This window comes from Lactuca serriola, chromosome 5, assembly GCF_051521515.1.
Source record: "Lactuca serriola cultivar US96UC23 chromosome 5, Lser_US96UC23_V15, whole genome shotgun sequence".
Classification (NCBI taxonomy): Eukaryota; Viridiplantae; Streptophyta; class Magnoliopsida; order Asterales; family Asteraceae; genus Lactuca; species Lactuca serriola.
In genome coordinates this window covers 115,544,633-115,556,145 of record NC_136412.1, presented here as the reverse complement: position 1 = coordinate 115,556,145, position 11,513 = coordinate 115,544,633, and positions in this window count along the sequence as shown.

Below are 11,513 nucleotides of genomic sequence, written 5' to 3'. Positions count from 1 at the left end.
TTTGGCCGGAATGACCTAAATGAGAATCGAAGGTCTCGACAATGGTATTTCAGCGGTAAAAAGTCTGGCAAAAACCGACATCAGATAAAGAAGTTATGAATTTTCAAAGAAATTCCTTAAACACGATGAGTTTAAAATAAATAATAAATTTTTTTTTTTCGGAATTTGCCATCGGAGTCTAAATGAAAGTTGTAGAGCGTAGTCTCACCTACGCGTGGATATAAAAACCATCGAAAACGGAGTTCGTATGAAGAAGATATGAATTTTTGAAGTTTATTAAATAAATTATATATTTATTTAAATCAAAATTTCGGACCTTATCCGAAGAGGAGTCAGCGTCCTCATCCGGGTACGCGCTGCGTACCCCTGTACGCCCAGCGTACCCGAGAGACTTGGTCTCTGATCGTCCACGTCACCCTATCCGACCCGTCCGAAGTATCCGACCCGTCCGACCCGCTGTCCCATCCGACCCGTCTCCCCAGCAACCCGTCCCATCCGACCCGCATACCCAGCAACCCGTCCCATCCGAAGCCGAGGCAGTCGAGGCTTCGGTCATGCATGACGTACGTGTACGCGCTGCGTACGAGCGTACGCCCCGCGTACCGAGGCGGTTCAGCCTTCCTATAAATAGGATGCGAGGGCTTCCGAGAAAAGGGCTCATTTCTCTCCTCTCTCTCACGATCTTGTCTCGTTTTCCGTGCCCGTTCAAACCCGAAGCTCTGGTCTTTTTGGCTCAAGTCCCGAGGGTCGATTTTACTCCCGAGATTCCTGAGAATCCCGAGGAAAATCCGTTTCCCGAGACGAAACTCTGCCTGGTTTTCCATCTCGCTATCTTCAAACTTTCAAGTGAGTTTCATACCCCTTAATCAACCTTTTTAAATATTCTAAATGCTTTTATATGCTTTCAAGGGGGGGATTACAAGTAAAACACACGAGTATTATCGTGTGTTACATAAAGAAACTCTTTTATATGCTGTTATATATTCAAATCACATGCGATTTATAAACCTTTAAGGAACTTTTTTATATATATAACATATGTTAAAATAGCATTCTATCTTTTGAAATATAAATTTGTTGTAATGCATGTATAAACTAAACTTTTCTTAGATTATTCTTGTCTATCTTAGACTCTACACCAAAAATCTATGCTTTCATAAACAAATGATTCCTTTTCTAGGTATTTCTAAACAAACGAGACACACTTTTAGAAAACTATAATAGGTATAGTTTTACGAACAAATTTCTAACTCTTATGTACTAGAAACATGAATTTAAAGAAGTTTACTTTCGTATAAAAGAACAAACGTAACATTTTAACAAGTAGATCTGTTTTTATACCACGGTTTTGTGAGACACTAACTTCATGTACGTTCGAGTACACATTTCAAGTCCTGTATTATATACCAGAATCCCTTGGAGGGGGAGCATGGTGTTTGTGTATAGATCTATACGGGCTTGACAAACCCGCGCCCTGACTGTTAGCTGCAGTCCACCGTTTGGGGTGACAAACGTCATAACATTCCAACGCCTGAAGAACGTTGTGTATAGGCATTCCGAGTCAATAGTATGGTTATAAAACTCACAAGAGGTATTAAAAATGCATTGATTTACAAGGTTTTCAAACTCATTGGTTATTTTACACTTACATACATCTTGGAGACAAACATTGGTCTTGAGTGAAGGCTACTTTTATACTAGTAGAAAATATAGGATTTTCTAAACACAAACAAACAAAGATAAAACATTTCATTTCATTTGAACATTGTCACTTAAATACTTATGAAATTCACCAGCTTAAATGCTGATCTACTCTTTCAAAATTACTTGTATGTCCCAGGAAATCAGTAATTTCAGGTATTCATTACGCTTTTGATGAAGGGATGCTGCGGCGTCAGTTTAATCTCGTGTTTTTAACATCATATTGTAATTAAGTTTTGAACATGTAACTTTTGACAAATGTAAACTTTCAATTATATATATGATGGTTGTATTGCTTTCTTTACTATGTATTCATTTGTTACGTTACCACATGAAGTCATTCGCCCCCGAACGTTTCCGCCGTTCAGGTTTCGGGGTGTGACACAATATCGGCGAAGGAGGCTCTGCTGATCGAATCCTGTCCATTATGGTCCGCAGAATTGCTCGGAATATAGAGCAAGGTAGAGCAGCGATCGGCTAAATAGTGGAAATTAACGCTAACTCAGGCGTTAACACGGTCCGGATTGTCCATCTTGAGGAAGCTATGGAAAGCACTAGGAGATTCAATGAGACTTTGTAGCAATAGCTAGCTGCATCCCGTGCTGTGGTGATAGAACTTCGAGTGCGTCAGAGAGCTCATGAGCGACATCTTCAGGACATAGTACATCAACTGGATGATCTGAGGGTTTGCCCAAGGAATTCCCGTCGCCAGTAGAAGATGTCTGACTCATCTTTTTTTTTTTTGGTTTAAGAAATAGCCTTTCGTATCAGTGCTCTAGGTAGCATTTGTCTGTAAAATATTCATGTCATTCAAGTACTTTAACTAGACTTCTAAGCTGTCAAAGTTTTGCTACTTCAGATATGATGTAAGACCTACTCTTAGGTTAATTTTTCCCCAAACTCATTTCATCCTTAATATCAATGATATTGGTTGTGACATCCCCAAAATATCGGCCTAAAAAGACCGGTTTGTTCCCAAACACAAAGTATGATAAAATAATATTTTCAGAGTAAATCCTTTTGATTTTAAAAGAGATGCGGAATTTGTTCCCAAACACAAAGTATGATAAAATAATATTTACCAAAGCATTTAATAAAGAAATGTATTTTCATTATATATTCAAAACTCGAGATGTCATGTTCCGATACAGACCATAAAGCATAAACGATAACATTACAAGTCATTCAACAAATATATACATATACAGACTTGTAAACAAAACAACTTGATGATAATCCATCTTATGCCCTCGCGCCACTTCCTATAATACAAAGAAACTGAGTGGATCAGGCTTGGGAGCCTGGTGAGCATATAGGGTTTTCAACCCATAATAAATAATTATATTTAATTCCACCAACCAACATTAACCCAATTACCCATTCCCGTTATTCTCACTTTATGTCCCTAAAATAACTAACACAAGGGACCTAGTCTAAGAATATTTCATCGGGGCGACAACACATGCATTCGGGGGTTTCCCGGCAATATATGTCAAATAAGGCAACCAGGGGGGATGGAGTATAGCGAATGAACACCCAAGTTCATTAACACCTACAGGTGGTGAGCCTGCTAGTGTTCCAAAAGACTCTCTAGAAACGTCCGTGGTCGTCATCTAAACTCCGCTAGATGACTAAATCAAAACAACATCGAGGCCTCTCATCTATTTATTACACACCAACTATCTACCCATGTTCTACCCAACATATTAGTCGATAAAAATATACATTTTTATACATAGTTTAAAACCTGTATAGCATGCTTTAATCAATACATATTCCACATAACAGATGAGGCACACACACATAACACATATTTCATAGAGAATAAATCAGATCTATAAGATAGAAGAAAGTGAATATACATTCACACATATAACAACAAAATATATACACATAGCACGTATTTTATATAAAATACTTCATAATAATGTGTTGGAAGAAAGTAACTACACTCTCACTTGATTAGAAGATGATCAAAAAGCACTAGGACTTGCAGAAGTAGTGTTTCTCCGTAGACCTGGAAGATCTTCACAAAAATCGGACTCCTCGCGGGCAGAGCTTCGGCTCGGGAATCGCACTTCTCAGGATCTCGGGGCTTCAGATCTTTCTTCCGGGCTCGGGAATGATACCGGGGCTTCGGGGTGTAAATGGCATGCTAATCGAGGCAAAACCTAGAGAGGAAGAAAGAAGTTTGTAAAAGAAAGAAGTTGCCCTCGCATGCCCCTTTTATAGGGCTGAACCCTCGCATTACGCTGTGCGTACTACTTCGCTACGTTGGGCGTAATGCCGAAACGTCATTTCATGCGTCATCGAAGCACTCGAGTGCGAGGCTTCGTCATGCTTCGCTATACGCTGGGCGTATAACATTACGCTGGGCGTAACCCAGATAAGTCCGGTGACTCCTCTTCGGATAATATCGGGCATAATAATTAAATTTAAATATTAATTAATTAATAAACTTTGGAAATTCATATCTTCATCATACGAACTCCGTTTTCGACATTCTTTATATGCACGAGTAGGTGAGACTACGCTCTACAACTTTCGTTTAGACTCCGTCGGCTAATTCTGATTTTATTTTTATTATTTATTTTTAGTAGGACCGGACAGGAAAACTTCGTTATAAATTCATAACTTCTTCGTTCGTCGTCCGTTCTAACCTAACTTTTCATTGTTTCGCTACTAACAATGAGATCTTCGATTCTCATTTAGATTGTTTCGGCTAAAAATCGATCGATCTCAACTCGAGTATTCGGGCTGCATACCGCTAAGTCGAAACTTCAGAAAATCATAACTTCCTCATACGAAATCAGATTTGGGCGTTCTATATATATTTGAAAACCTGGTTTCGACCACTACAACCTTATGCAAAGATATTGAGTTTATTTTACACTTAAATTTTGACGCTTATTTTATTCTTAATTAATCAAATCACATAATTAAGCAATTAAGCACGAAACACATAATACACAAATAATACGCTCTTATTATTTCAAAACGGGTTACAAAGGTTAACCTAGACTATTACATCAACGAAAATGCCTAGCCTGGAAACACGGGCGTTACAATTCTCTCCCCCTTAGGATGATTCCGTCCCCGGAATCACATATCAACAAACAAATGCGGATAGTGACTCAACATGTCACTCTCCGTTTCCCAAGTGAGATTTGGCTTATTCGAATGTTTCCAACGGACAAGCACTAATTCTACCATCTTGCGTCGAAGTTTCTTAGTCTTTTGGTCAATAAGTGCCTCTGGTTCTTCAATTAACCTCTTGTTTTCATCAATTCTCAATTCAGAAATTGGAATTATATCTGGAACTTCTCCCGTGAACTTCCTCAAATAACACACATGAAAAGTGTTCTGAGCTTGTAAGCTTGGTTCCCAATTCTCTAAAGAACTTTAAACGGTCAAATAAACCTTGGACTCAACTTTCCCCTTTTTCCAAATCTTATAAGTCCCTTCCACAGTGAGACTTTAAGTAAAACCGAATCCCCAACTTCAAAAGTCATCGGTCTTCGCTTCTTGTCAGCGTAGCTCTTTTGACGATTCTGAGCTGCTAACATTCTTTCTCTAATTATTTTCAACTTTTCAACGGTTTGATGGACCATCTCGTGACCTATAAACTGCTTTTCCCCAACCTCAAGCCGTACGACACTTCTGTCCGTACAAAGCTTGATAAGGTGCCATCTTTATGCTCGAGTGGAAACTATTATTGTAGGAAAATTCTACCAAAGGTAAATGTTCATCCCAGTTACCTAGGAATTCTAGGGTACATGCTCTCAGCATATCTTCAAGTGTTTGTATTGTTCTTTCACTCTGACCATCAGTCTGCGGATGGTAAGTTGTACTTAAACACAACTTGGTACCCATTTCCTCTTGTAGACTTTTCCAAAACCTTGATGTGAAACGGCTATCACAATCAGATACAATCGTTAACGGAACACCGTGAAGCCTCAGAATTTCCTTCACGTAAGAATTCGCGAGCTTTTCCATAGACCATTTCTCATTGGCTGCTATGAAATGCGAACTCTTAGTGAATCGATCAACGACCACCCAAATCATGTCGTGACCACTATTCGTTCTGGGCAGTTTAGTAACAAAATCCATCGCAATGTCTTCCCATTTACCCATAGGCACAGGTAAAGGTTCTAAACTCCCATATGATTTCTGATGTTGTGTCTTGACTCTCGCACAAGTCACACACTCGGCCACATACTTTGCAACATCAAGCTTCATCGTCGGCCACCAGTAGTAGGGTTTCAGGTCCCTATACATTTTAGTGCTGCCAGGATGAATTGAGTACATGGTTTTGTGAGCTTCTTCCATCAGAAGATCTCTAATTCCTCCGGACTTAGGTACCCAAATACGGTCTTGGAATGCCTTCAATCCATGACCGTTTGTACCAAACACCAACGTTTTGCCCAAACGTTCCTCCTTTCGGTCATTCTTCTCAGAAGCTTCTTCTTGAGCATTCTTTATACTTCCCACAATTGTCGAGACAACTTCTATTCTCAATGCTCTTGGCCTTTTTCCTTCAAGATTGACTTTCCAACTGAGAGCATCAGCAACGACATTAACTTTACCTGGGTGGTAAAGTATCTCACAGTCGTAGTCCTTAAGTAATTCTAGCCAACGTCGTTGCCTCATATTCAATTCTTCTTTCTGACTAAAGAGATATTGCAGACTCTTATGATCAGTGAAAAGTTTGCACTTCATGCCATAGAGGTAATGCCTCTATATTTTTAGAGCGAAAACTACTGCTACCAACTCCAAATCATGAGTCGGGTAATTCTTTTCATGCTCCTTTAGTTGTCAAGACGCATATGAGATCACCTTATATCTTTGGGTCAAAACACAACCTAATCCAACCCAGATGCATCGCTATAAACAGCGAAGTCTTCAACTCCATCGGGTAGAGATAGAACTGGTGTCTCACATAGTTTCTTCTTTAGCTTCTCGAATGCTTCTTTATGCTTATCACTCCAAGCATAAGTAGCTCCTTTGTGGGTCAAAGCTGTTAATGGACTAGCGATCGAAGAAAAGCCTTGGATAAACCTTCGGTAATATCCGGCTAATCCTAAAAAGCTTCGGATTTCCGTGGTACTTTTCGGCTGTTGCCACCTCATTACAGCTTCAATCTTTGCTGGATCAACCATTATCCCTTCTTGGTTTACCACGTGACCCAAGAATTGGACTTCTCGAATCCAAAAATCACATTTGGAGAACTTCGCATACAACTTCTCCTTCTTCAAGACTTCCAACACTTCTCGCAAGTGTCTGCCATGCTCCTCTTGGCTTTTCGAATAAATCAGAATGTCGTCTATGAACACTATCACGGATTTATCAAGGAACAGATTACAAACCCTATTCATTAAATCCATGAATGCTGCTGGAGCATTGGTTAGTCCAAACGACATAACCAAGAACTCGTAGTGTCCATATCTAGTTCTGAATACAGTCTTCTTAATATCTTGCTCTCTTACTTTCAGCTGATGATATCCTGACCTTAAGTCGATCTTCGAGAGATAACTTGAGCCTTGAAGTTGATCGAACAGGTCATCAATCCTCGACAACAGATATCTATTCTTTATTGTTGCCTTGTTCAACTCTCTATAATCGATGCACATTCTCATACTTCCATCTTTCTTCTTTACGAATAACATCAGAGCTCCCCAGGGTGATGAACTAGGTCTAATGAAACATTTGTCCAACAACTCCTGAAATTGCATCATCAGCTCCTTCATCTCCGTCGGTGCTAATCGATAAGGTGCTTTTGCAATTGGCGTGGTCCCTGGTAACAAGTCAATTCTGAACTCCACTTGTCTATTAGGTGGTAATCCAGGAAGATCTTCGGGAAATACTTTCGGATAATCACACACCACCGGAATACTCTGCATCACCTTCTTTTCTTTCTTAGCATCAATCACGAATGCTAAATATGATGTACATCCCTTGGTCAAACACTTTCTGACTTTAATTATGGAAATGATTCCAGAATTCACTCTGTGTTTGTCCCCATACAGCATAAACGATTCCTTCCCAGGCGGGTTTACTTTCACTATTTTCTTCTTGCATAAAATCTCGGCGTCATTGGCGCTAAGCTAATCCATTTCCAAAACGATGTCGAAACCATTAGGTTCGATAGGCAATAATTCCTCATGAAACTTATTCCCATTCGGGTCGATTAAGATGTTTTCATACGATGGCTAACATGTACAAACTTGCCACAAGCAACTTCGACTAATAAAGTGTCACACCCCAAAACCGATAACGGCGGAGTACGTTTCAGGGTGGAGGACGTCATGTACAGTATCATGACAATTGTATAATAGTAAAAACAAGAAACATACAACCATTGCATTGCATAGAGTTTAATTACAAGTGTGTTTTGTAATATTCAACAAACATCAAAAGTAAATCAAAAATAGGAGATGCATCTTGTAAGCTCCACTTTCTCCAAAAAGTTGCACCTCTAATTGTCTATCTTTGTCTGGAGGATACAAGTTATTTTGAAAACGAATATCAGCATAATGCTGGTGAGTTCATAAGATTTCAGTGTGAGTTTTTGTATAAAGACCTCTAGAACCAAAAGTATGAAAGGCTATAATTTACAGTCATAAGTAGTAGTAAAACTTAGAGAATCCTATATTTTCCAGAAATACATTGTAAGTGAAAACCTTTAAGAAACATGTCATTTCCATCTTTGAAAACATTTATCATAAAAGTATAATAGTGACTCTCAAATAAGTAATGCAATATGGTAAGTTATGCCTGGAGTCAATAATAGTGGTACCAACATCCTTTAGTGTTAGATACTTGGTTACTTCGGGATATTAACTTAACCTTTAGTTTATTATTTTAATGTGAATGTAGTGTATTCCTTGTATGCTACTAATAGTGTGAGTAATAGAGTACCCCATGACCTTCCCGTTCATGCATAGTGTAGAGAAATAGTGGCATCCCTGGGCCTGCACAGCTCGGACTGAGGTTCTCAGTCGGGATGTAATAGTGTCTGCCCTGTATAGATCTATACATGTAGCGTCGTCTTTCTGTCGAAAAACTCCGGGCATAGTATGTAGCGAATAGCGTATCTCATAGTGAATTAGTGTGTTATCCTCTGATTAGTGCTTTCTCTTGTATTATAGCGAAGTGGTCTTTTCTATAACTCATATTGTGTTCTCTTATTAGTGTACAGTATCATAATAGTGTGTATTATAGGGTGTAGAGTAGTAGCTATAGCTAGTAATAGTGACCTTAACTATACCTATTATAGTTAACTTAGTACGTATGAGACTTGTCAGTTTAGTGGTTTAAACATCGAATGAAATGAAAATACTCGTATCCAACACTAATATATATGATATATAACTAAGAAATCAACGACAGTCGGACGGATAACAACTACCCTAAGTCCACAATCAAACAAGAACAGGAAATAAGGCGAGCTATCGGTCCTAAGTCCTTCAAGTCTTACTTATATAAATATATTAGTGTGGGTACATTTTATAAGGAATTTATTTAATAAAAATCTTGTCAAAGAGAATATTTAGAAAATTGTTTATTTATCCAAAATAGTTTTGTAGACAAAAATCCTATTTATAAAACCATAGTGGTAAATCACATGTGATTTGAACTACAGATAGTGAATCACATGTGATTAATTTCCGTAACATGAATAATTGACTAGTATTAATTTCCATAATATATATGATTGACTTGTATCCCCCCCTAAAACATATAAAACATTTGAAAGGTTCATTAAAGGGGTATGAACTCACAGTTATCGAAGGGTTCGCGTGTCAACGGATGCCCTGATTGCCAATGGTTCCTATAAATCATGTGATGACACACAATTTGGTTAGAACTAGGATGTTTCATGTTTAAACGTGATGGATAAACATTCTTAGGGCCAAAAGTGGGCATTTGAGTGAGTGCATGGCCTAGAAATTGAGTATGTGGCTAAGGTGTGCGGCCAGCTTTGTGTGTGAGGCTGCACATGAGTGTGTGCGACTGTTCAGAGTGTGTGTGCGGCCGTACACAGGAGTGTGCGGCTGTACACTCCTCTTGAGTCCGTATGAAGTGTTTGCTCTTCAACCTAAGGAGATTTGAATGTGTGCTGCCCCCTTTCATGAATGTGTGCGGCCGTACACCTTCAAGGGACCATGAATATGATGAACAAGATGAGTTTTAAAGCTTGGGATTCAAGTGCTTACCACTAATAAGCTTGAAGATGAACTAGATCACAATATGATGTCTTCAAAGTGTTCTTGGTTCAAGATTTTAGAGAGAGAAAGTAGGGAGAGAGTAAGGAATATCCAAATGAATGAATGAAGAAGGTACCCAGCTATATATATGTTTGGGTGTGAGGCTGGAGGGTGTGTGGTTGGGTGTGCGGCCGCACACATGGGTGTGTGGTCGTACACACAAAAGTGTGGCCGCACACACCTCTTTTGGTGTGTTTAATCCAATTTCATGATGCAAAACACTTTCCAACACCTCCTAAGACCCATATCTAGACTATATTTTGTCCAAAACACACATTCGGAACCACAAGATTTACAAAGGGTGATGAATTCAAGATTTAAAGACAATACGCGGACCAATTACATAGGATGAAAGTTTCGGGTTGTCACATTATCCCCCCATTAGAGGGAATTTCGTCCCAAGATTTAGAATTTCCACATAGGGTAGTTACAAAACTATTAGGCAAAAAGATGGGGATATTTGAGTTTCATTTGATCCTCGTGCTCCCAAGTGAATTCTGGTCCCCGCTTGGCGTTCCACCGAACCTTCACAATTGGGATGCGACTTTGTTTCGTTCGTTTTACTTCCCGATCCATAATCTCCGCAGGCTCTTCCACGAAGTTGAGGCTCTCATTGACCTCGATTTCGTCGAGGGGGATCACAAGAGTCTCGTCAGACAGACATTTCTTCAAGTTTGAGACGTGGAAGGTAGGATGTATGTTACTTAGCTCGAGGGGTAAGTTGAGTTTATAAGCTACGGGGCCGATTCTGGCGAGAATCTCGAAAGGCCCTATGTACCTTGGGTTCAGCTTTCCACGCTTTCCGAAGCGGATCGTGCCCTTCCAGGGCGAGACCTTTAAAAGGACTCGGTCCCCTACTTGAAACTCCAAGGGTTTTCTTCGTTTGTCCGCATAGCTTTTCTGTCGATCCCTAGCAGCTTTTAATCGTTCACGAATCTGTACAATCTTCTCGGTCGTTTCTCGAATGATCTCCGGATCAGTGAGAGCGCTGTCAGGAACTCGTCCTTTAGCTAACTGAGTGTTACCCACCTCAGCCCAGCACAAAGGGGATCTGCATTTTCGGCCGTAGAGGGCTTCGAATGGAGCCGCCTTGATGCTCGTATGATAACTATTGTTGTAGGAAAACTCCACAAGAGGTAAGTGTGTATCCCACGATTTACCGAAGTCGATCACACAAGCTCGCAGCATATCTTCTAAGGTTTGGATCGTTCTCTCACTTTGTCCGTCGGTCTGCGGATGGTAAGCTGTGCTCATGTCTAGCCTCGTCCCTAGAGCCTTCTGTAGTGATTGCCAAAATCTCGAGGTAAATCTACTATCTTTGTCCGAGATAATAGATATAGGGACGCCATGCAGCTGTACTATCTCCCTAAGATATGTTCTCGTGAGCTTCTCCATCTTGTCCGTTTCTTTGATAGGAAGGAAGTGTGTAGACTTGGTCAATCTGTCAACGATGACCCAAATGGTATCTAATCCACCCGCTGTCTTGGGCAGTTTGGTTATAAAGTCCATTGTGATCCGCTCTTACTTCCATTCCGGTATCTCAGG